The sequence below is a fragment of the Jaculus jaculus genome, chromosome 12 (genome assembly GCF_020740685.1).
Source record: "Jaculus jaculus isolate mJacJac1 chromosome 12, mJacJac1.mat.Y.cur, whole genome shotgun sequence".
Classification (NCBI taxonomy): domain Eukaryota; kingdom Metazoa; phylum Chordata; class Mammalia; order Rodentia; family Dipodidae; genus Jaculus; species Jaculus jaculus.
The window spans coordinates 56,337,326-56,363,374 of record NC_059113.1 but is presented as its reverse complement, the minus strand read 5'-3'; the positions used below and the strand labels follow the sequence as shown (position 1 = coordinate 56,363,374).

At 43.5% G+C, this 26,049-nt stretch overlaps 1 protein-coding gene across 6 annotated transcripts in view; it reads left to right on the top strand.

Annotated features, from left to right (window-relative positions):
• Positions 1 to 26,049, top strand: part of Tnrc6a (trinucleotide repeat containing adaptor 6A) — a 255,169-nt gene continuing 229,120 nt past the window's right edge. For 3 of the 6 annotated variants that reach the window (XM_004670190.2, XM_045130536.1, XM_045130534.1), the window contains exon 1: positions 2 to 205. The gene's annotated coding sequence lies outside the window, so the exon portion shown is untranslated. Of the gene's footprint in view, positions 206 to 26,049 lie in introns of all 6 variants that reach the window. The other 3 variants (XM_045130539.1, XM_045130538.1, XM_045130540.1) reach the window with 2 other exon arrangements.

The following is a 26,049-nucleotide window of genomic DNA, read 5'->3' as shown; positions in this document are numbered from 1 at the left end:
TAAATACAAAAACACAAGCAGGTTCCCCTCCTCTGCCCTGCCTTTTGGTTTGGCTCTCTCTACCTTTGGGTCCGGTGCCTGACCGAATGGAAAACCTTCCGTCTTGCAGCTTGTAAGCTCCGGGTACCTGGAGAGCAGGCCCCTGTGCTAGGAGCCCCCCAGGAGCCATATCCCATCATTCTGCAGCCCACTGACTCCCGGACTGGTAAGTTGCTGAACACTTTGAACAATTATCTGACAAGCTGCCCTCAACTGCCTCATTAGCATGTACAGGGCACCCTCCTAGGGCATCCTCCTAGGGTACCTTGGAAGGGACCTGGAGGGGGAGCTCTGGGCCCTGCCCTGTGACGTCGCACTAGCCTGCTGGGGGGCAAAAGCAGCAGCTGCGTCTCTCCTCCATCCCAGCCTGCCTTCTGCCCCTCCTCTTGCTGTCTACCTCCTCTGAGTACCTCTCATCTTCTCTCCACCTCTCTTCTCTTATTCATTCCCTTTCTCTCTCCCACTGTTTTTCGTAGAAGTTCTTCTCACTTCACTTTCTAAGACCTTTTTTTTTTTTTCCTGTTAATATTGTAGCTTTGGAAACCCAAATTTTACATGATTTCTGTCCAGGAATGGAAACACCAAGCTCTAAGGGCTTGAGATTGGAAATGCGCTGTCCCTGGCCAGTGCTCCCCCCCTTCATTAAGGCTGTCCTGGGTATGTGTGGTGTAAGGGGTATTTCCTATGGTCTTGGGGCTTGTTTTTGGAAGTTGTCTGTTAGCTCCAGGTGCCAGCTGAGCCAGGCAATTAAGTGCTAGGAGATAACACTCTGTGACCCCCAAACGTTTGGCTCCATAGAAGACATGAGAGCTTAAAGCAGGAGCCAACATCCAGTGTTCAGGGGCTCCTTCAGGTCCCTCCAGGCGGCTCACAATTTGAGGCCGCATGTTTGCAGAGTGCGGAGGAGTTGGTGGAGAAATCAGCCTCGGGGAGGCTGATGTGCATTCCATCATGGCAGAGGAAGGGGACGATGGCTGCAGGCGCACAGGTATCTGTTCGGCAAGGAACAGTTGACTAAGGATAGAGCACAGCTCCGTCGGCAACTTGGGAAGAGATAGGGAAACTGAGCAAGTAGTTCTTTTTACTTGCTTAAGGTTGCTCAGCTAGTAAGTGATGGAGGAGGTTTTGGGTCCTGGCAGTTTTCCTCCAGAGTCTACACAGTTAACCATCATGGTAACTTGCCTCAAAAAGCAGCAATCCTACAGTTACCACGCAACAGGTACCGTGCAGGTCTGGGAGCTGTGTTTGTGCAGGAAACAGAGGCACTCCGTTCTAGGGACTTTTTTTTAACAAATCACCACACAAAACAATCTATTGTTTCAAATTGGCATATGTGTTCAAGAAAATAATAGGCTACCAGAAGAATATATCGTGGAAGACATTTCAGCTGTGGGAGGGGTGTGCAGGTGGAGGCATGGTCAAGGGAGGCCTCTGTGATGACGTATTATTTAGGTCGGTGTCTTAGAGAAGAGTAGGAGCCAAGCAGGGAAAGGGTCAGGGAATGCTCTCAAGCCAGAGGTGACCACAGGGACAAAGGGCTGCACTGGGTGTGGAGATAGGCTTTCTGGATGTGAGGGATGCTGCAGGGCTTGCCCAAGGACTTAGGTTTGATGAGCAACTACCAAAGCATGTTAAGCAGAGAAGTGGATTCGCAGCATGAAGACACTCAAGGGCATAGTGTGCTGGCGCACACCACTCCGGAGTTTCGTTAGCAGCTTACACAGAAGCCCGCTGTAGCTCCGTATGCTGCAGGTCAGCCCAGACAGCCGTGGGCAGGGCTGTTCTTGCCCATGTGCACTTGTCGGACCACAGGGCAGCTGGGAGCTGGTGTCCCTTCAGTGGTCTCATTCAGGGACTGTTGTGAGTGGCAGGGGCATTGAAATTGACCAGAACCATATATCTTCTTCTCCTTTTCAGTCTTCTTCATAGACAAGTGAGTTCCAAAAGCAGCAAGAGAGGCCTGGAGAGATGGTTTAGTCAGTCAAGTGCTTGTCTGCAAGCATGAGGACCTGAGTTCAGCTCGCAGTGCCCATGCAAGAGCAGGGTATGCGGCAAGCATCTGTAATCCTGGTGCTGGCAAGGTGGACTCAGGAGGAACCCCAGGGCTGGCTGGCTAGCTAGTCTAGGTGAATCTAGGCTCAGTGGGTGTCCTAAAAATAAGGTAGAGTGACTGAGGAAGACCCTCCATGTCAATCTCTGAACTCTACATGCATGAGCACACATGTGCACATGTGTGTATGTACACACACACCACTACATGAGCAGCAAGAGAGGAAAACCCCCAGTACCACCTTTTTCGATTATCTACCAGCAATGTGTGGCTACTGTCCCATGGGCCTAGCCAAATTATACAGTCAGTCCCAGATTCAGCATGTGGAGAAATAAGTCTCTTGATGGGACGCTTCAGAAGATTTGTGTCTTTTTTCCCCCAGACTTACTACATGGATTTGAGAATATGAGCTAGATACTGTCTGTCTTTCTTTTTCCTCCTCCTCCTCCTCCTTCTTCTTCTCTCTCTCTCTCTCTCTCTCTCTCTCTCTCTCTCTCTCTCTCTCTGTCACTCCCTCCCTCTTTCTCTCTGAAACTGAAAGCCAAGAAGAAATTTTTTTAATTAATTTAATTATTTGCAAGTAGAGAGAGACAGAGAGAAGAGAGGTGGACAAAGAGAGGAGAGACACTGGGCATGCCAGGATTCCTGGCCGCTGCAAACAAACTCCAGATGCATGTGCCACTTTGTGCATCTGGCTTTATATAGGTACCAGGGAATTGAACTCTGGTCATTAGGCTTTATGGGAAAGTGCCTAACAACTGAGCAATCTCTCCAGCCCCCGAGAAGAAATCTGGAGCCAATTTTGTGCTGAGAGATGAACTTGTCCTTGGTCATCTATCAGACTGTTTCTTCTTAGAACAAGCAGGCTTCCTGCAAGTATCTGATTTGGACGTTAATCAGAAGCATGTCTAGAATAAGATGAACTGCCGTAGTAAGGTCTGCTCTTCTCGCTGGACTGCTTGGGAAGGTCACGCCTCAACCACAGTGAACAGGGCCAGACAACCACAACACAGACACCCCACTTGTCTCTTGCCTCCCCCCACCAGTTGTTTTGTTTTGGTTTGATTTTGTGTGTTCCTTATGGTTCTTTTACTTCTCAACACAGCACTAGAACACTTCACTCAGAATAACATACTAACCTGGTATTAAAAAGAATTTCACAGCCTTGAATCCTAGCACTTGGGAGGGAGAGGTAGGAGGATCACTATGAGTTTGAGGCCACCCGGTGACTACATAGTGAATTCCAGGTCAGCCTGGGATAGAGTGGGACCCTACCTCAGAAAGGAAAAAAAAAAAAGAATAGAGAGCCTCAGGTGGGGGTGGTAGCACAAACCTTTAGTCCCAGCACTTGGGATGCTGTGGTAGGAGTATTGCTATGAGTTCTAGGCCATCCAAGGCCAGAGCGAGATCCTGCCTCAAGAACAAACAAACAAAAACAGAACATAGAGCCTGTTAAGACTGTGTACTTGCCGGGCGTGGTGGCGCACACCTTTAATCCCAGCACTCGGGAGGCAGAGGTAGGAGGATCACTGTGAGTTCAAGACCACCCTGAGACTACATAGTGAATTCCAGATCAGCCTGGGCTAGAGTGAGATCCTACCAGGAAAAACCAAAAACAAACAAACAAAAAACCTGTGTACTTTTCTCCTGTAATATTTCACTGCTTATGTTAAGCACCTGGAGATGGCTGAGAACAGCCGGGTTGAAGTTTTGATGGATAAAAACCAGAGAGAGAGAGAGAGAGAGTCTGAGAGAGAGAAGAGAAGGCAGGGCTTGACAAGAAAATGACCATAAAGTGGAGGCACAGACTTTAAGGTGGACCTGAGTAGGAACAGAAGCAGGAAGGAGTGATGGAGAAGGAGAGAGTGAGGGGTCCTCTATGCAAGAGAAGGTAGATGAGATGAAAGGGCTGTGTTCTCTCTTTGAGGAGACAGGGGTTTGAGACAGGGTCTTACCATGTAGCCCAGGCTGGCCTCAAACTCAAGTCCTCTGCCTCAGTTTCCCCAGTGCTGGGATTACAGGTATGTACCAGCACACCCAGCCTGTTATAATCACATACTTTTTTGTTTTTCTAAATTATTTTAAAATTTTTATTTATTAGAGAGAGAGAGTAGGACACACACACACACACACAGAATGGGTGCACCAAGGCCTCCAGCTGCTGCAAACCAAACCAACTCCAGATATACACACCACCTTGTGCATCTGGCTTACATGGGTCCTGGGGAATCAAACCTGGATCCTTTGGCTTTCTAGGCAAGCACATTAATCACTAAGCCATTCCTTCAGCCTCCCCCCTTTTTGTTGACATAGGGTTTCTCTCTAGCCCAGGCTGACCTGGAATTCACTATGTAGTCTCAGGGTGGCTTCAAACTCACCACAATCCTCCTTCTTCTGCCTCCCAAGTGCTGGGATTAAAGGTGTGTGCCACCATGCCCAACACATTTCTGTGTTTTTATTCCCCTTTCAAAACAGATCTTGCCAGGCATGGTGGAGCACTCGGGAGGCAGAGGTAGGAGGATCTCTATGAGTTCAAGGCTACCCTGAGATTGCATATTGAATTCCAGGTCAGCCTGGGCAAGAGTGAGACCCTACCTCAATAAAACAAAAACCAACCAAACAAACAAACAAAACAAAAAACCAGATCTTAACAGGTGCAGTGTGGCACATGCCTGTGATCCTAGCACTTGGGAAGTACAGACAGGATGATCAGGAGTTTAAGGCCAGCCTCAGCTACATAGCAAGTTCCAAGCTAGCCTGGGCTACATGGGACCCTGGCTCAAAAAACAAATAACACAGATCTTGATTTAGCCAGTATTCCTCTAACTTGACAATGGAATGGTAGTTTTACTGCATGTTTTTGCTGCGTGTGTGTGTGTGTGTGTGTGTGTGTGTGTGTGTGTGTGTGTGTGGTTTGTGGTATGCAGGTGCCTGTGCCTGTGCAGCTCCCCATGCACTTGCCTGTGGTACGGTGTGATCACAGTGGTGGCCTAAGCAGAGTTGGATGTCCTGTTCCCTTGATCTTTGTTTGTTTGTTTGTTTGTTTGTTTGTTTGTTTGTTTGTTTGAGGTAGGGTCTTGCTCTATCCCAGGCTGACCTGGAATTCACAATGTAGTCCCAGGGTGGCCTTGAACTCACAGCGATCCTCCTACCTCTGCCTCCCTAGTGCTGGGATTAAAGATGTGTGCTACCACACCCATCTTGCCTCTCCCTCCACCCCCATAAGCTTTGCTGATTTTCATGTCTCTGCTGCCCTACAGGACTGGGCTTACAGAGACATGTGGCAATGCTCAACTGTTATTTTATTTTATTTAAAAAATTTTTTTCAAGGTAAAGTCTCACTCTACCCCAGGCTGATCTGCAATTCACAATGTAGTCTCAGGGTGGCCTTGAACTCACAGTGGTCCTCCTACCTCTGCCTCCTGAGTGCTGGGATTAAAGGCGTGCACCACCAAGCCCAGCCTGTTCAACTGTTTGCATGGGTCCTGGGGATAGAACTTGAGTGATGTCTCAGGCCTCCTCAGACCCTCATGCCTGCACAGGAAATTCTCTTAACAGCTGAGCCATCTCTCCAGCCCCTGTACCTTCTTTCTAGTTTCATATACAGGTGGTCATCCCTAAATAATATATTATTTAGCTCTTTCCAACCTTTTATGTGTGTATGTGGGTGACTATGCACATGTGCATGCATATGCATGTGTGTGCATGTGTATGTGGAGGCAAGAGGTTGATATCAGGTGTCATCCTCAGTCACTCTCTACTATTTTTTCCAATTTGTTTGCACATGCATGTATGTATCATATGTGGTATGGTGTGTGTGTGCTGTATGCACATATATGTGCAGAGGCAGTGCTCTGTGCCCATGTACGGAGGCCACAGGAGACCACTGAGTGTCCCCCTCTGTGTCTCATCTGCTGGTTTCCTTGAGACAGTCTCTCACTCATTCTGAAACCTGGTGTTTCTGTGAGCCCCAGAGGTCATCTGCTGTCTGCTCCCCACAGGACTGGAGTTACAGACATGTGTCATGCCCACCTGCTTATGCTCACTGACTTGGCCAGACTAGCTAGCCAGAGAGCCCTAAGGATCTGCCTGTTTGCTTCCCTAGCTCTGGTATTATAAACCCAAGCCACCAGGCCCAATATTTTCAGGATGCTTGGAATCCAAACTCAGGCCCTCATGCTTGCAGGGCAAGTGCTCTACCCACTGAGCCACCTCCCCAGCTCTTTCTAGCCTTTTGAGTTGGGAATGTTCTCCTGAAATTGACTTGGCTTGCTTGCTACTTTATTTCTAAAGTGTGCCCATGTTTATATGCAACTGTATAACTCATTCACTTCCATTAATATATAGCAGTGCACGTGTGCACAAGACCACATCCTACTATCTGTTCTTGATTGGTGTTTGGAATGTTTTCCCCCCAGTTTCCAGGTATTATGACTTTTTTGAGGGTCAAGTTTCAAGGTAAGGTTTCACCCTGGCCCAGGCTAACCTGGAATTTACTATGTAGTCTCAGGCTGGCCTTGAACTCATAGCAATCCTCCTTCCTGTGCCTCCCAAGTGCTGAGATTAAAGGCGTGAACCACTATGCCTGGTGACTTTCCAGGATTATGAATAATGCTACTATAAATGTTATTTTGCATGTCATGCATTTCTGCAAGAATTTCTCTACTCTGCATAGACATGAAAGTGCAGATCATAAAGCATGCATACATTCAACTTTGCAAGGAAAAGTCAGTTTTCTGCAAATTGCTTTTGCTCCTCTTCAGTCGTTATATATGTTTCTTTCTTTCTTGCCTCATTGCACTGGCTAAGGCTTCTAGCAAAACATAATGAAAGTGAAAGCAATTAACCTTGTCTCATTCTGATCTCCGGGGGAAACATTCCAGCATTACACAGGTACCATGTTTGCCAAAGGGGCTTGTTAGCATTATTTCTTTGTCATCTTAAGAAAATCCCTGTGTATTTAATAATGAACTTTTTGTTTTGCTTTTTGTTTTTTTGAGGTAGGGTCTCACACTAGTCCAGGCTGATCTGGAACTCACTATGTAGTCTCAGGGTGGCCTCAAACTCACAACGATCGATCCACCTTCCTCTGCCTCTTAAGTGCTGGGATTAAAGTTGTGCACCGCCATGCCTGGCTAATCATGAACTTTTGTTTGTTAAATTTTATCAAATGTTCTCTGTCTTTCAAAATACTACAATGATTTCTTTTCTGCCTTATTCTTTTAGCATAGTGATTTATATTGCTTAACTTTTGGAATATTAAACCAATCTTGCATTCCTGAAATCCCCATTTAGGCATAACATAAATACTTGTTTAGCTTATATTTGTACATTATGTTTCTAGCTTTAAACTGACATATTTACTAGCCAAGTGTGATGACAAATGCCTTTAATCCTAGTTCTTGGGAGGCTGAGGTAGGAGAATCACTGTGAGTTCAGGGTCAGCCTGAGACTAATTACAGGTCAGCCTGGGTTAAGGCAAGACTCTACTTCAAAAAAAAAAAAAAGAATAAAATAAAATAATTTGGCATATTTATATTTTTTACGATATGTTCATAAGATAAGCCTTCTTATAATTTCCCTTTCTCATAATGATCTTAACAGATTTTAGTAATAAGCTTATGCCATATATATTTTTTAATGGTGTGCGCCAATGCACCTGGCTTATGCTATATTTTAAAATGAATTAGGGGATGGAGAGATGGTTTAGCAGTTAAGGTGCCTGCCCGAGAAGCCAAAGGATCCAGGTTCGATTCTCCAGAACCTACATAAGCCAGATGCACAAGTTTGTTTATAATGACTAGAGGCCCTGGCACATCCATCCTCTTTCTCTCTCTCTCTCAAATAAAGAAAATATTTTTTTAATGATAAAATGAATTAGGAAATATTTTTGTCTTATAGTTTTTTAAAAGTTTGTATCAGACTAGTGTTATAGGGAAGGTATGTTAAATGTCAGTTGCTGGTGAAAACATTAGTTTTCTTCATGGAAAAATTATAAGTATAAACCAGGTATGGTTGCTCACACCTTTAATCTCAGCACTTTGCAGGCAGAGCTAGGAAGATCACCATAAATTTGAGGCCACCTTGAGACTACATAGTGAATTACAGGTCAGCCTGGGCTAGAGCAAGACCCTACCTTGAAAAAAAAAAAAAAAAAAGAAAGAGAGAAAGAGGAGAAAGGAAGGAAGGAAGGAAGGAAGGTCGAACAAATGAACCTTGAATCCTACATCTACTATTGTGCCTGGGTTTCTTGCTGCTGAAAATGAATGCCTGTCCAGCTTTGAATGGGTGCCTGGGGAATGGGACCCAAGCCTTGGGATATTTCTTTTAGAAGTTCTTGCTGTGGTCTGGGGAGATGGCTCAGTGGGTAACAATGATTGTTGTATAAGTATAAGAATTTAATTAAATTCAATCCCAAGCAGCCATCATGTGTGGCCATAGATACCTGTAACTCCAGTGCTGAGGGGACAGAGACAGAAGGATCGCTGAGACTCACTGTCAGCCAGTCTAGTCAATAAACTCCAGGTCAGTGAGGGACCATGTCTCAAGGAAATAAGGTGGAAGAGTGATGGAGAAGAACATCTGATGTCCTCATCTGGCCTTTGCACTTGTGTATGCCGTGTGTGCATTTACACATACGCGTGCACACACACACCAAAAAAAGCCTTGATGTAAAGGTTTATAGCATTGAGCCTTTCAGCTTTTTTCTCTTCTTTCTTTTTAATATTTATTTATTTATTTATTTGAGAAAGAGACAGAGAGATGAAGAGGCAGATAGAAAGAGAGAGAGATAATGGGCACGTCAGGGCCTCTAGCCACTGCAAACGAACTCGAGACACATGCACCACCTTGTGCATCTGACTTATGTGGGCACTGGGGAATAGAACCGGGGTCCTTAGGCTTCGCAGGCAAGCACCTTAACTGCTAGGCCATCTCTCCAGTCTACTTTTTTCTTTCCTAATATAGGCATATAGAGCTATAAATTTCTCTCTCAGCATGGTTTTGCTGGAGGTCATGGTTTAACATGAAATATTTTATTGTCACTAAGTTCAAAATATTTTGTAATTTCTACTAGAAAACATTATCTTAAATCTATTACTAACTCCTAAACCATGAAAGAGGACAGCTCTCCTTTCTTATTAACATAACTTAATTTGATGTAGTCAGAGAATATATTCTGGATGATTTCATTCTTTAATGTTTCTTAAAATAGTCTTTCTGACCCTAGATATAATTGTTTGGGGCAAATTTTACCAATGTCCTTATAAGCAATGTATATTCTGAAATTTTGAGTTGCAGAGTTTTATGTATGTTAGGACAATTTCTAAATCATATTGTGTAAGTCTATAAGAAGGTTTTGCTTTTGTTTTTGGTCTGTGTGTATGTGGTGTGCACACATGCAGGAGAAGTGTGTGGAGGTCTGAGGTCAGGGCTGAGTGTCTCTCTTTACCACTCTCCACCTTTCTTATTGAGACAGAGTCTTTCCTTGAACCCAGAGCTCTCACTGATCTGGCGAGTCTAAGAAACCACTGAGCTGTGGAGCTCCCTGGCTCCACCTCTCCGGCACTGGGATTACAAGCATGCACCACCATATCCAGCATTTACATGGATTCTGGGGATCAGAGCTCAGGTCCTCACACATATGTGAAAAAAACTTTACTGCCTGAACCATCTCCCCAAGGCCAAACATTTTTTGTGTTTGTATGTTTTGTCCAGCTAGGTAGAATTTTGGTAAAATCGTTATTATTGTGGACTTAATGGTTAGTGTTTACAGCATTTTAACTCACTGTTTCATAAACACTTCTCCTGGCTTTAGATCTCTTAATCTCATTAAATATGTGAGGGCAGGCATGGTGGCACACTCCTGTCATCCAATTCCTCAGGATGCTGAGATAGAAGGATTCAAGGTTCCAGGTCAGCCTGGACCACATAGTGAGGTCCTGCTCAAAAACAAAACAAAAAGATAAATATGCACACAAAAGGACATTCATAGCTTGTATGAAATATTATGCCATTTTATATAATGGGCTTGAGCATCCACAGACTTGGGCACCCTGGCCGGGAGGGCTGCAGCCAACCCCCATGGGTACCAAGGAACAGTTACAGCTGCACAACAAAATTACACAATAATCTCTGTGCCAGATACATTGCAACCAAAGCTTATGCCATTCTCCTAAAACCCATTTGAGGAGAGACTAATATATGTCTACTGCTCGTGTGAAGAAACACCACCAGGGGACACTAAGTAACTTGCACAGAACCCCCTGCCTGCCAAAGGGTAGAGCTAGGGTTCCAGCTCAGGATGCCTGGCTCTGAAGTCTGTATGCCTTTTACCATGCCAAGACCTTGTGTCTGTTCTACAGATAGGCCTGCTGAGAAGATGAAGCGATTCATAACCACATCCTGTGGACAGTGCTGGGTGTGTGCTGAAGGCATTTGATTTTGTTTATGCTTCATTAAGGGATCTGGCTGAGCTGTTATGTTAGGAATCATTACAGAGGGCATTCTCTAAGCACTTCGCATGTGCCAGCCACTAAGTAAGGTATTCTACCTAGCTATATGTCCAGTAGACACTGCCCTCCTTCTAGTAGGCCCTCAATAGCTATATGATTTTTGTTTGTTTGCTGCTTGGAGTAGAATTCAGGTCTGTACATACTAGGCAACTGTTTTACTATCCCTGGCCCTATCTATTTGTGAACAAGCACTCTAGCAGTGAGCTCCATCCCCAGATCATTTGCATTTGGCTGAAAAAGAACACTGGTAAACAAACACTGGTTGACCATAGAGGTAATTCTGTTTTGCAAATGATTCGAAATTTCTGTGTCATGAAGTTATTGGATGACATTTTCTAATGGTGTATACATTGTAGACAAGACAGAGTAAATCTCTTGCTTAGTAGACTCCTGTTTTCAGGGGCTGGGAGGTGGCTCTGTTGGTAAACTGCTTACATGCAAGCATGAAAGCCTTAGTTCAAACCTTCAACTCTGATATAAAAACGAGGTATGGTGGTGCACATCCATAGTCCCAAAACTGTGGAAGCAGAGACAGGAGGATTCCTGGGGCTTGCTGGCTAGCTATTCTATGCAAATGAGCTCCAGGTTTAGTACAAGACCCTATATCAAAAAATAGTCAGATGTGGTAGTGTATGCCTTTAATCCCAACATGTGGGAGGCAGAAGTAGGAGGATCTTCATGAGTTCGAGGCCAGCCTGAGACTATATAGTAAATTCTAGGCCAGCTTGGGTTAGGGCGAGACTCTGCATTGAAAAACAAAGTACATTTGGGGGCAGTATGAGGGAATTATTATGGTTTATTGTCTATACTTATAGAAGTTATCAATAAAGAGTTTTTTAAAAATAAGTCTTTTTGAGTTGGGTGTGGTGGTGCATGCCTTTAATCCCAGCACTTGGGAGGGAGAGGTAGATGGATCACTGTGAGTTTGAGGTCAGCCTGGAACTACAGAGTGAGTGCCAGGTCAGCCTGGGCTAGAGAGAGATCCTAGCTTGAAAAACCAAACAACAAAAAAAAAAGGCTTTTAAAAAATTTTTCATTATTAGATATGGACATATTTTGTATGTAAACATCACATGTTGGTACCATACTTTCCCTCCTCCCTTCCCCTTTTCTGAAGAGGCCTTCCTCACTGGGGGTGCAGGCCAGCCCCATGGGGACTGTGGGTCATGCATTATGGGGGCAGCAGTCAGTTACTTTTTGTTCGTTTTTGAGGTAGGGTCTCACTGTAGTCCAGGCTGGCCTGTAATTCACTATGTAGTCTCAGGCTGGGCTTGAACTCACAGTGATCCTCCTACCTCTGCCTCCTGAGTCTGGGATGAAAGTCCAAGTAAAAATGTAAGTGTTGAGGAAGACATCTGATGTAACTTCCAGCCTTCACATATATGCACACACAGGTGCACATGCACCCCCACAGTGTGCGTTCATGTACATAGGAACAAACATATGACACACATCTATACACAAAAATATCCAATTCTCAGGGGCTGGAGAGATGGCTTAGTGCTTAATACACTTGTCTGTGAAGTCTAAGGACCCATGGACTCTCTAAATCCCACCTTAAGCCAGGTTCATAGATAGTGCACAAGGTCACACATGCACACAAGGTGGCGCACTTGGCTAGAGTTCGATTGCAATGGCTGGAGGCCCTGGTACGCCAATTCTCTCTCTCTGGCTCATAAAAAATAATCTAATTTTCAGATATTCACAGCGACATTTCCCATTCACACTTTGCCTGCTTGGTGAAGTCATCACATCCACAGGTGGTTTTGTCCCAGCAGATCCTGGTGTCCTGTTCACTTCAGTATGTGTCAGATTTGTAGTTAGCAGTACTGTTTTTATCAACCTTTTTACACTTCAACCAACCACTTGTTATTCATTAATTATTTTATTAATTAGAGCCATAACACAAAACAGTAGTAACAAAGGAGCAAATTTTATACAAACAAGCAACAATAGACAAATGATTTAGCTAAGATAAACTGTGCCCCCTAAACTGAATTTTAACTACATCCTGTTAAAGAATCTGACTGTCTTGAGCCACTTTTAACAGTTACTTGGTCAAGGTCATGGGCTGCTAAGAGATTGAGCTAGGATCTCATCTCAGACTTTCTCACTTCAGGCCCCTTCCTGCCTCTTTGACTTCCTCTTCTGGGGCACTTGCTCTCATCCCTTCCTCCTGCCCTTCCTGTTTTCTCTGGGTGCTCTCTTCCCTGCTCCCCATCCAGGTCCCTGTATGTCACATGATCTGTTTCCCTCCAGTGAACTGACTTTCCAACTCTTTCTGGGCCCATCTTGTGCCCTCTATCTAGAACATTCTCTCTTTCATTTCTCCTTTTATCATTGTTGCAGTCAGATTCGCATTGCTGGCAGAAATCACCCTACCAAGAGCAGCTTGCGAGGAAAAAAATGGTTTCTTTTGGCTTACAAATTCAAGGGGAAGCTCTATGATGGCAGGGGAAAATGGTGACATGAGCAGAGGGTGGACATCGCCTCCTGGCCAACATCAGGTAGACAACAGCAACAGGAGAGTGTGCCAAGCACTGGCAAAGGGACACTGGCTATAATACCCATAAGCTCTCTCCTAACAATACACTCCCTGCAGGAGGAGTTAATTCCCAAAGCTCCATCTGCTGGGAACCTCGCATTCAGAACACCTAAGTTTATGGGGGACACTGAATCAAACCAGCACGATCATCCTGTGAATTTCAACACATGTCCACCACCCAACTCATCAACTGTCTCTACTATAAAGTCTTTCCTTCCATTTACATTCTGGGACTTTTACCTTGCCTGAAATATCAGCCAAGGTTTTATTTCTTTCCATTCTCTAGGCAAAATTGGAAAGATGTCTAGAGTGACAGCTGTGTTGTTAGGAATCCTAGTGTGACAGAACATAATTCATTACATTGCATCTGGTTGTTCCCTGGCCCCTCACCAGTTCACTCTGCTTACTGACTTACCCCTCAAAAAACAGGCAATTCCTTACCTTCTAATGTTATTCTCAGATAGGGGGAGAACAGAATTAATTCTTCCTCATCTACAATAGCAGCTAGATAACTTCATGAGACAAAGATATTATACTTCTATTTACCCTCTGTAATTTACTAATTGAGACCCACAGCAGGGAAAGTTTCTAAATTCACTATTTATGGATACTTAGAAAACATTACCCTATCAAGATTACAAAACTGTTTCTTTAGGGCTAATGATAATTAAGATGCCTATAGGAATGGGAACATAGCTCAATGATCGGGTGCCTTCCTCATTCATGTGCACTGACTCTGGGTTCCATCTTCTGCACGGAACAAAGCAGACCTAGAAATGAATTAATTATATTCTCAGCATAGAAAAAGTAGTGGTTTCATACAATGTTCTCTCACTTCAGCAGTATACATGTTGAACCTCCATAAATGTGTTTATTCTTAGCTTATATTTGTGTACTATTGTAGCAACATTCAGTATGGCACAAATCATTCATGAAATATGCTAAAATGAATGATGTAAGGAATCAACATATATAAAAATTCCAGGGGCTGGAGAGATGGCTTAGTGATTAAGCACTTGCCTGTGAAGCCTAAGGACCTTAGTTCGAGGCTCGATTCCCCAGAATTCAAGTAAGCCAGATGCACAAAGTAGCGCATGCATCTGGAATTTGTTAGCAGTGGCTGGGCCCTAGCATGCCCATTCTCTCTCTACCTATCTGCCTCTTTCTCTCTCAAATAAATAAAAAATAAACAAAAAATACTAAATTCCATAATTCTCTTTCCTTACCATAGGGATCATCTTCTGTACCTACTGGAAAGTATTCACATCTTATCCTCTGGGCACCACATCCAGTATCTACTGAATATTCCTTACCACACTCACTGGGTAGCATGTGTAAGGTCCTGGGTTCTATATGTTGCACTTAATTTTTTTTTTTTGGCCGGGTGTGGTGGTGTACACCTTTAATCCCAGCTCTAGGAAGGCAGAGGGAGAAGGATTGTCCTGAGTTCAAGACCACCCTGAGACTACATAGTGAATTCCAGGTCAGCCTGAGCTAGAGTGAGACCCTACCACATAAAAACAAAACAAACAAACAAACAAACAAAAAGATTGTTTCCAGTTTAGTAAATATTTAAATTCAAAGTAAAGCACAGTTTAGAAATAACAATTTTTTTAAATAAAGTGTATGTATTTACTTATGTGCATGTTGTGGGGTTCGTGCATGTGCCATGAATATTACACTTTGCATCTGGCTTTTACATGGGTGCTGAGGCATTGAACCTGGGCTGACATGCTTTGCAAGCAAGTGCCTTTAGTTTCTGAGCCATTCTCCATCCCTGGTTGGTTTTATTTTAAATATAAAAACAACAGCATTGGGCTGGAGAGATGGCCTAATGGCTGAGCACTTGCCTGTGAAGCCTAAGGGCCCCAGTTCAAGGCTAGATTCCCCAGGACACATGTTAGTCAGATGCACGGGGGCGGTGGGGGGGGGAACACACGCGTCTGGAGTTCGTTTGCAGTGGCTGGAGGCCTTGGTGTGCCCAATCTCTCTCTCTCTCTCTCCCCCTGCCTTGCTCTCTGTGTCAATCCGAAATAAATAAATAAAAATAAACAAAACAACAGCATTTTCAGATGCAAATTATGCTATTACCAGCACGCTTGTAAAACCAGCCCTGGATTTAGAACAAACAAAATGATGGGAGTGCTGGGTATAGTAGCCCATACCTGTAACCCAGCACTCAGGAGGCCAAGGCTGGAGGATCGGGAGGTGCTGTCTCAATAAAACAAAAATGAGGCTGGGGAATGGCTCAGTGGATAAAAGGGCTTGTCACACAAGCATGAGGACCTTACTTCAGATCCCCAGAACCAACATCAAGCTGGACACAGGAGCATGAGTGAGCGCCTGTAACCTCATGTGCCTCCAATGAGATGGAAGGTGGAGATAGAAGAATCCCCTGGAAGCTCATGGGTCAGCTAACCTAGTGACTGCAACGAAGAATGTCAATAAGCAGGTAGAAAGCAAGAACGGACACCTGGCGCTGTCCTCTGATCTCCACATGTGCCACATACATTCACATGCAAACATGCACACACGTATACAACACACACACATGTGAAAGAGAAATATTAAAAAAAAAACTCAGACCAAACCAAACAAGCAAAAATGCTGGGAAAGAAAGCAAAACTATAACCAAAGGAATAGAGTTATATGCTGCATGCCACACGTGCCAAATATGATGGCACTACTGTTTTACATTTTTTTTGTTGCTGTTGTTGTTGTTGTTTGTTTGTTTGTTTGTTTGTTTTGAGGTAAGGTCTCACTATGGCCCAGGCTGATCTGGAATTTACTATGTAGTCTCAGGGTGGCCTCGAATTCATGTTGATCCTCCTACCTCTCCTTCTGAGTACTGGGATCAAAGGCATGTGCCACCACACCCGGCCCGAGCCATATCTTTGCATCCCTTAATTCCACATGTAAATAAAAAAGGATGTGGAGTGTGGCTGGTGGTGCAGACCTGTAATCCCAGTTACTGGGAAAGCTGAGGTAGATGGATCACAAGTTAAAAGCTTGCCTGGGCTACAGAATGAACTGACAACAAAGCTAAGCAACTTAGTGAGACTCTTCCTTAAAATAAACAGTAAAAATATGGCTGGGGATATATAGCTTAATAGAGCACTTTGCTGAGCATAAATGAGATGCAAGTTTCAATCCCTGGCACTGAAAACCAGCAGAAAAACACATAGTGATCTAAAAAAAAAATTATTTATTTCTAAGCAGAGATGGGGGAGCGGGGAGAAGGAGGGGGGCATATGAGTGCACCAGGGCCTCTTGCACTGCAAATGAACTCCAGATGAAGTCACCACTTTATGCATCTGGCTTTATGTAGGTATAGGGGAGTTGAACCCTGGGTCATCAGACTTTGCAAGCAAGTGCCTTTAATCTCTGAGCTAACTCTTTGCCCTCACTTGGTAATTCTGAGGTGTACTTATCACTGGAAATCAAAATCCAGTCAGAGGCTAGTTTTTTATTCAGTATAGTGTTTTGTGAGACATGACACAGATTAGACATGCCCTAGAGGTGATGCCGACGGAGGACTATATGTGGCAAAGAAAGATCTGGTGCATCTACTACTGCCTTGGTGCAAAACAGCCATGCAACCCAGTCACTTCAGGAATCATGACTTCTTATCTCATGTGTCTGGAGACTGGCATGTGGTTCTTTGAATCTCAGCTAGGCTCACTCAGGTGTCAGAGCTCAGATGGGTGTGAGTAGAGGAAGGTGTACACCAACTTCATACTTTATGAAACCCAGTGTAAAAGTAAAAATGTGATCCTTTTACTCCACGGTGAATAAGAATTTGTTCTTGCTTTCAAGGTAGGGTCTCACTGTAGCCAGGCTGAACTAGAACTCTCTCTGTAGTTCCAGGCTGGCTTCTCAAACTCACAGAAATCCTCCTATTTCTGCCTCCCATGTTCTGGGATTAAGGTGTGTGCCACCATGCCCAGCTATGATTAAGAATTTTAAGATGATAGGCTGGAGAGATGGCTCAGCAGTTAAAAACATGTGCTTGCAAAACCTGACATCTGGGTTTGATCCCCTAGGGACCACATAAAACCAGATGCACAAAGTGGCACATACATCTGGAGTTTGATGGCAGTGGCAGAGGCCCTGGTGCACCCATACTCACTTGATCTAACTCTTTTCTGTGTACCCTCTCTTTCAAATAAATAAAAACATTTTCTGATTTAATTAATTAATTTATTTATTAGAGAGAGGGAGAGAGAGAGAGAGAGAGTGACAGTGAGAATGAGTGTCCCAGGGCCCCTAGCTACTGCAAAAGACCTCCAGATGCATGCACCACCATGTGCATCTGGCTTGCATGGGACCTGGAGAATCAAACCTGGATCCTTAGGCTTCACAGGCAAGCACCTTAACCATTAAGCCACCTCTCCAGCCCAATAAAAACATTTTCTAAAAAAAATTTAAGATGGCCTGGCATGGTGGCACATGCCTTTATTTATTTATTTTTTTTTGCCATTCTTTTTTTAAATTTTTATTTATTTATTTATTTGACAGAGGAAGAGGGAGAAAGAGAGAATGGGCACTCCAGGGCTTCCAGCCACTACAAACAAACTTCAGATGCTTGCACCCCCTTGTGCATCTGGCTAACATGGGTCCTGGGGGATCGAACTTGGGTCCTTTGGCTTTGCAGAATTTTTAATTATTATTTTTAGCACATATCTTTAATCCCAGCGCTCAAGAGGCAGAGTTAGTAGAATCACTATGAGTGTGAGGCCACCCTGAGAGTACATAATGAATTCCAGGTCAGCCTGGGCTAAAGCAAGATCCTATAGAGTATCAGTCCTCACCTTCTACATTTATTTATTATTTTTTCCATTTATTTATTGTATATGTGTGTGTATGTAAGAGAAAATGAATTCAGTAGGACCTCTTGCCACTGCAAACAAACTCCAGATGCATGTGCCACTTTGTGCATCTGGTTTTACATGGCTGCTAGGGAACCAAACCTGGACTGTCAGGCTTAGCAAGCGAGTGCCTAACCTCTGAGCCATCTCTCCAGCTGCATTATATCTTTTTTTGAGGCAGGGTCTCTTCTTGTTGTCCACTACATTCATGGGCTAGTTAGACCACAAGATTCCCGGGCACTTTCCTGTCTCCACCTCCGTCTCACTGTAGGTGAGCTGGGATGGCACATGCTTGTAGTACTATATCTGGCTTTATGTGGGCTCTGGGGATCTGAACCCAGGTGCTCATGCTTGTGCAACAAGTGTTTTATCCACTGAGCCACATCTTCAGTTTCTAACTGTATTGTTTTAGGGGTGGAATTAGATGAAAGAGTTGGAGTAGTTGAACTGCATTCCACGGGTCATCTTTGTACAGGCTGCCCTAGCACGTGCATATGGCAAAGGCATGGGAACAAAACTGCAAGCCCATATGGTGGCATACGCCTTTAATCCCAGCACTTGGGAGGCAGAGGTAAGAGGATTGCTGTGAGTTTGAAGTCAGCCTGAGACTACAGAGAGTTCTAGGTCAGCCTGGAGACCCTACCTTGGGAAAAACAAACAAACAAACAAACAACAAAAACCTGTGCAAGTATGTGGCGGTTTAAAGGTAAAAAAAAAAAAAAAATGTCCCCATGGTCTCACGTGTTTGTGATTAAGCCTCGTACATAATTCCCAGCTGGTGGAGCCTTTGAGAGGTAGAGCCTTGCTGGAGGAATTGTGTTGCTGGGGCCAGCTCTCCTTGCTGTGGTGATCCCACTTTTTATTCTTCCCTATCTTGTGGATGTGGAGATGTGCTGCCTGGCTGTCTGTTCCTGACATGCTTTCTCCATGATACAACTTCCCCTCAAAACTGCAAGCCAGAAACAAACCCCCTTTCTTTCATAAGCTGCTTCTGGTGGGGTAGCTGTTTAAGAAAGTGCTTTACAGAACTGCATTTGGTCACATTTGCTAGCACCTCATTGGGCCACAGTATGTCACCTGGGCCAGCTGAGAGCGAAGGAGGAAGAAGGAGGGAGGGGAAAGGAGGGAAGAAAATAGAGGATATGGATAAAAGGAGGGATGAAGAATGGACTTTTTTATTTTAGAGAGAGAGACAGAGGGAAAGAGAGAGAATTGGCACACCTGGGCCTCAGCCACTACAATTGAATTCCACATAGCGGGCATGTCCAATCTTGTGTTTGCCTCACCTTTGTGCATCTGGCTTACGTGAGATCTGGAGAGTCAAACATAGGTCCTTGAGCTTCCCAGGCAAGTGCCTTAACTGCTAAGCCATCTCTCCAGCTCAGGTTTGTTTGTTTGTTTGTTTTTGTTGTTTTTTTGTTGTTGTTATTGTTGTTTTTTGAGGTAGAGTCTCACTCTAGCTCAGGCTGACCTGGAATTCACTACGTAGTCTCAGGGTGGCCTCAAACTCATGGTGATCTTCCTATCTCTGCCTTCCAAGTGCTGGGATTAAAGGCATGCACCACCATGCCCAGCGTAAGACCAGATATTTTTTATCCTCTATTTCACTTGACTACTCAGAAATATTTGAATCAATGTCAATCCTCTAACTTCACATGCTGAGGAGCATTTCTTTTTTTAAAAAATTGTGAGGAGAGAGAGAAAATGGGCATGCCAACGCCTCTTTGCCGCTGCAAACCAACTCCAGATGCATGCGCCTTTGTGCATCTGGCTTTACATGGGTACTAGGAAATCCAACACAGGCCAGCAGGCTTTATAAGCAAGGGCTTTTAACCGCTCAGTCATCTCTCCAGTCCTGGGGATAGGTTTTGCTAACAGCCACTTGATCTTAAGGAACTAGTGAAGAAAGTAATAAAAAATTATTAGATTAATCAAAGCTCCATTACAGAGCATGTCTTCTCCAAGTGTTCTCTGAAGAAATGGCATGTGCTCAGACTGCTTCTCACTAAAGCTCACTGGCTGTGCAAGAAAGGTGCTCATGTGAACAACTGAGAGGAAGGGGATGTTAGGCTTGCTTTACATTAATAATGCCAGAAACAATACCACAGACTTGGTTATCATTGTTATCATTGTTGGAGAGGGGAAGAAATGTTGTCTTTAATTTCAAATGGGATGTCAACATGGTGGTCAGTAGCTTGGGAAGTATGGACCTCTCATTTCAGAGATGTTTAAGAATAGTATATTCAGGGCTGGAGGCATGGCTTAGCAGTTAAGGTGCTTGCCTGCAAAGCCAAAGGACCCAGGCTTGATTCCTCAGGACCCACATAAGTCAGATGTATAAGGTGGTGCATGCTTCTGGAGTTCATTTGCAGCAACTGATGGTCCTGGTGCACTTATTCTCTCCCTCTTTCTTTCTCTCTCTATCTGCCTCTTTCTCTCTCTCTCAAATAAATAAAAAGAATATTTTAAAAAGAATAGGATGTGCCATCTAAGGATAAGACACCAGGGAATTAAATGTTAAGATAAGAGGCTTCATGGGCAGGTACCTAGTCTTTCCTGACTCTTGATTTTCTTCGTTTGTTGGTAAACACATGTCATTATCTGACATATTAGAGGAAATATTTAAGAACCAAACATAATGCCAGAAAATGCAAAGAAATGTTTTCCAGGGCTGAACCCAAGCAAACAAAACAAATTAATGTGCAGCTAATTCCTACAGAATTAAAACACCTAACTTTTTAGCCTTTGAGTGAAGTTTGATTTGGGTGTTGGTAAACGATGGTCTTTCATGAGAAACTTCACCCAATACAAAGCCATCTGCCTGGGCCACTAAGACATTTACCATGCTATCAAAGAAAGTACTTTACTGGCCTGAAGTGGTGACACATGTTTTTAATCCCAACACTCGAGAAGCAAAGGTAGGAGGATTGCTGTGAGTTTGAGGCCACCCTGAGACTACATAGTGAATTCCAGGTCAGCCTGGACTAGAGCAAGACCCTACCTTGAAAAAAAAGAAAAGCACTGTTGGTACTTTCCAATTTAGTAGGGCAAAAATGGGATCTGTCATTAGTCCAGTTTAGATATAAAAGAGTTGGAAATATGTATGTATAATTTATTAAGATTCTAAATGTTTATTTTATTTGATTACATTATTTCATGGTGCTGGGAATGGAACCTAAGGTTTCATTTATGTTGGGCTGAACATTATGTATTTATGTGCTTTCTCTCTCTCTCTCTCTTTCTCTCTCTCTCTCTCTATATATATGTGCATATATATATGTGCATATATATATGTATATATACATACATACATATATAGATCTATATATAGAGAGAGCATAAATATATAAAAATTAATATTATATTTATTTAAGAGAAGGGGAGAGAAAGAGAGGCAGATATATAGACAGAGGAGAATGAGTGTGCCAGGGCCTCCTAGCCATTGCAAACAAATTCCAGATGCATGCTCCACTTTGGGCATTATGTGGGTACTAGGGTATCAAACCTGGGCCCTTTGGCTTTGCCAGCAAATGCCTTAACTACTAAGCCATCTCTCCAGCCTATCTACATATATCCTATATATACACACAGACATATATATACATATATCCTATAGATATACACACACATATATACATATATCATATATATATATATATATATATATATATATATATATATATATATCCTACTACATTAACTTTTTCAACTCTCTCTCCCCAAATTCAAGATATGGATATTTTCAAATACTTTTTTGGAGTATATGTGTGTGATGTGCATGCATGTGTGAATGCATGTTCATGTGTGTGTGTGGGTGCATTGATGTGCATGAGTTTCATACCTGTGTGTGCATGAGTGTGGAAGCCTGAGGTTAGCATCAGGTAACTTCCTCATTTGCTCTCCACTTTATTTTTTCAGACAGGACCTCTCACTGGACCTACAGCTCACGTTTTCAGCTAGACAGGATAGCCCATAAACTCCAGGGAGTCTTCTAGCTCAGTTTTCCAAGTGCTAGGATTTCAGGTGCATACCACCACGCCTGGTTTTTACATTGTGCTGGGGATCCAAACTGAAGCCTTCATGCTTGTGCAGCAAGTGTTTTACTGATGGGCCCCTTTATTGAGCCCCCACCCACCTATATCTCTTCTTAGTAGGGCTGGTAGATCACACTTTCCAAACTTTACCTTCTTATTCCCAAAATTCAGGTACCATGTGTGGCTACATCTCTCCTGCTATATGAATTTGATTTCAAGCCTTGAAGTTAAAATTTGGGAGATAAGTAGAATTAGATTCATAGAATAATAATATAATATTGAATAGTAGAATTAAATATTACTCATTTTAAGTAATTATATCTTAATTTTATGAACGGATTGATGGATATTTACCTAAAATTGGAGATCTGCATATGCCTTCAACAGCCAGCTTGTGATTATTAGAAAATTTGTGAAATACTGTTTTGCTTTATGTGATTGGAGCCATTGAGAAGTATAAAGGTTTCCAGCTGAGTGGAAAATATAGTCAGATTTGCTTAAGTTTGTAAAAGCACGCTCAAGTGGTAACATAATGCTGGGTTTGGAAGGTGGTATGCAAAACTTAATGCTGGTAGACATTCATTTCTTTTCATCTCTCCACAAATCTTAGAATTGTCTCCTGCCAGTCACTGAGCCCAGATGTGGGGAGATGAAAATGCAAAGGCTGCTGTGCACACTTCCTCTAACGGGTCCCCTCCTGTGGGAGTGGTAGCTACTCAAACAGATTATCCAAATGATTGGATTGCAGTTGTGTTAAGTGCTAATGAAGAATCAGGAGTGGACCTGAGATGTGGTAAGGGCATAGAAATCCTTCTTAGAGAAAATTTAAATGTGAAGGTAAGAGAGGAGGGAATTCAAGAAGCTTCTGGGTTCTGGCTTAGAGGATAGTGAAGAGAAGCTAAGAGGGTGGTGATTAATTACATCTTGGATGTGATGAATTTGAACTTCCTCTAGACATCTAGGGTGATTGATGTGTGTGGATAAACATGGGGAGAGAGATCTAAGCTTCAGATCCACACCTGGAGCAGGGGATAAAGTAGCAGCCATAAATATTGGCTCAGTTTGTTCACTGGCACTAAGGCTCCTTCCCTGTCTCCCAGTCACAAACAGCACCATCACCAAGTGTGTAAGACAGGATTGCTTCTTCAGCTTCCTAAGCCCACTTTCAACCTAACCCACTTTGGTTTAGTTTCCGTCCATTTTCTGATGCTTTAAGTCCATACAACCACCCATGCTTTTCTCATCCATAGAGGCAACCCACCAGACTGAAAATAACTTGAAAAAGAATTGCTTCGGCACTGAACATGGACATACTTTTTTCCCCCATCATTATTCTCCAAACAATACAGTATAATAACTATTCATATAACATTTCATTGGATCAGATATTATAAGTAATCTAGAAAGGATTTAAGGCATGCAGAGGATGATCATAGATTCTATATGAACACTACACCATCTTACATAAGGGACTTGAATATCCATGGGTTGTGGCATCTCTGTGGACTAAGCTTCCATGGACACCAAAGGATGGCTATGTTTCAAATTTGGAAGACTTGCTTTTTCTGCCCAGCTTCCCTTCAACCTCTTCTTCTATTAGGAGTTTCTGGGTTTTGCCTGTGGTACTTTCACACTCCAGTACTGTCATCCATGCCATTCTTGTAGAGATGACTCCTCTCCAAACATGGGGAAGGTGCTATGTGTGACTCAGACCTAGCCAAAGCTTCCTGGTCAGGCTGATTGTCTCACAGATAATCATTAGATCAGAACAGAAAAGGAAAATCCCTATGAAAAATTTGCTGAGATTTCTGGGGCAAAATGAAGGAATTCTTATCTTTTCTTCCTTAAAATTAACATAAGTGGACTATTTACCATAAAATTTTTTCAGTCATAGGAATTTCATAACAGAGCCAATGCTAAGATAAAGGACATGACAAATGAAGAAACCTCAACAATTTCATTTGAGGGCTTTTTTTTTTTCTTTTCAAGGAAGGGTCTCACTTTAGCCCAGGTTGACCTGGAACTCACTCTGTAGCCCAGGCTGGACTTGAACTCATGGTGATCCTCCTGCCTCTGCTTCCCAAGTGCTGGGGTTAAAGACATGCACCATCATGCCTAACATTCATTTGAGGGTGTGTGTGTGTGTGTGTGTGTGTGTGTGTGTGTGTGTATGTGGTTTTTCGAGGTAGGGTCTCACTCTAGCCCAGGCTGACCTGGAATTCACTATGTAGTCTCAGGGTGGCCTTGAACTCATGGCGATCCTCCTACCTCTGCCTCCCAAGTGCTGGGATTAAAGACATGTGTCACCACACCTGGCGGCTTGAGGAGTTTTAAAAAATATTTTATTTATTTATTTGTGAGAGACACAGAAAGAGGATGGATGGGCATGCCAGGGCCTCCTGCCACTGCAAAGTCCAGATGCATGTACCACTTTGTGCATCTGGCTTTACGTGGGTACTGGGGAATTGAACCCAGGTGTTGTAGTCAGGTTTGCACTGCTGGCAGAAATCACCTGACCAAGAGCAGCTTTTGGGGAAAAAAAGGGTTTATGTCGGTTTACAGACTCAAGGGGAAGCTCCATGATGGAAGGGGGGAATGGTAGCATGACTAGAGGGTGCACATCACCCCCTAGCCTACATAAGGCAGAGGCAACAGGAAACTGTGCCAAATACTGGCAAGGGAGAGCTGGCTATAAGACCGTAAGTCTGCCTCCAACAACACACTCCCTCCAGGAGGCACTAATTCCCAAATCTCCATCAGCTGGGAACCTACCATTCAGAACACCTAAGTTTATGGGGGACACATGAATCAAACCACCACACCAGGCAGCCAGGCTTTGCAAACAAGTGCCTTTAACTGCTGAGCCATCTCTCAACCCAAATGTAACACTGTTATGTGTTATGCCCAGATCGCGGAGTCCCCAAAGACCACCAAGAGAGTTGGACACGTATGCAACAGCAAAGAGCTTTATTTTGGGCTTAAGCTTGGGCTCCAGACTTTACCAATGCTGTGGGTCCATCCACAAGCCCCAAATGGCTTCTAGGAGGAGCTTTTATTAGGTTCAAACAAAGAAAAGGAGAATTTCCAACATAGCAGTTACATGACTGGTTGACATTTAGCAAGAGTATACATGTTACAAGCTGATTGGTTACATAGTAGCTGAGGAATGTCACGCAAACTTATCTATAGTCACAAGAGCCACAGGAATGTATAAGATTTACTTGGTCCTTTTTGACTTTGGTTTGGGCTATTCATTCCCCCCTCTACTTGTAACTTAAGAGGACCCAATCTTGGGTCCTTATTAGGGGAGAGGTTGCAAGGGATGGTACTGTTTCTCAAGCACCATGAGTTGCACTGTGTTGATTCGTTCCCTGACAAAGGAGATTAATTTATTGATGATACAGGGTCTGAGGGTTAATAATAATAATAGTAAAACCAGAGGTCCAGCCAGGGCTGAAAGCAAGACTGTTACCAATTTTGATTCTGTTATCTATTCTTAGCCCTTTCCAATGAGATTTGAGGGTCTCACAGAGGTGACGACACACAAAGACCCAGTCCCCCGGTTGGTAGGTGTGGGACTGTGGTAGTGGTCTAGTCACCCTAATTTTATCTCCCTTTATTTCTCCCTCTCATGAGAAGATACTCTAACTGCTTTTAGGGGACTGTGATGAAGACATCAGATCATTTACTATCTCCTGCTGAATGGGACATGGAGTGGGGATTTGTTGCAGTTAGAGAGTCTCTCCCAGAGAGGGGAACTATTGTAATGGAGCCCAGAATGTAGGAAGATAGTCTTGGAAGAGAACATTGGGGAAAAAGAATAAAAGTAAGGAGTTATTGAGAAGTGAGCACACAGCAAACTGGTCCTTTTTGAGGTCAAGGGAATTCAGCTAGACAGGCTTGTATTGTCTCAGGACCATCTGAGGATGAACTGGCTGAGATTTTCTTCCAGAACTGTTCATTAAATGGCAGAGTAGTATGCAACATGGCTTGTAAAACA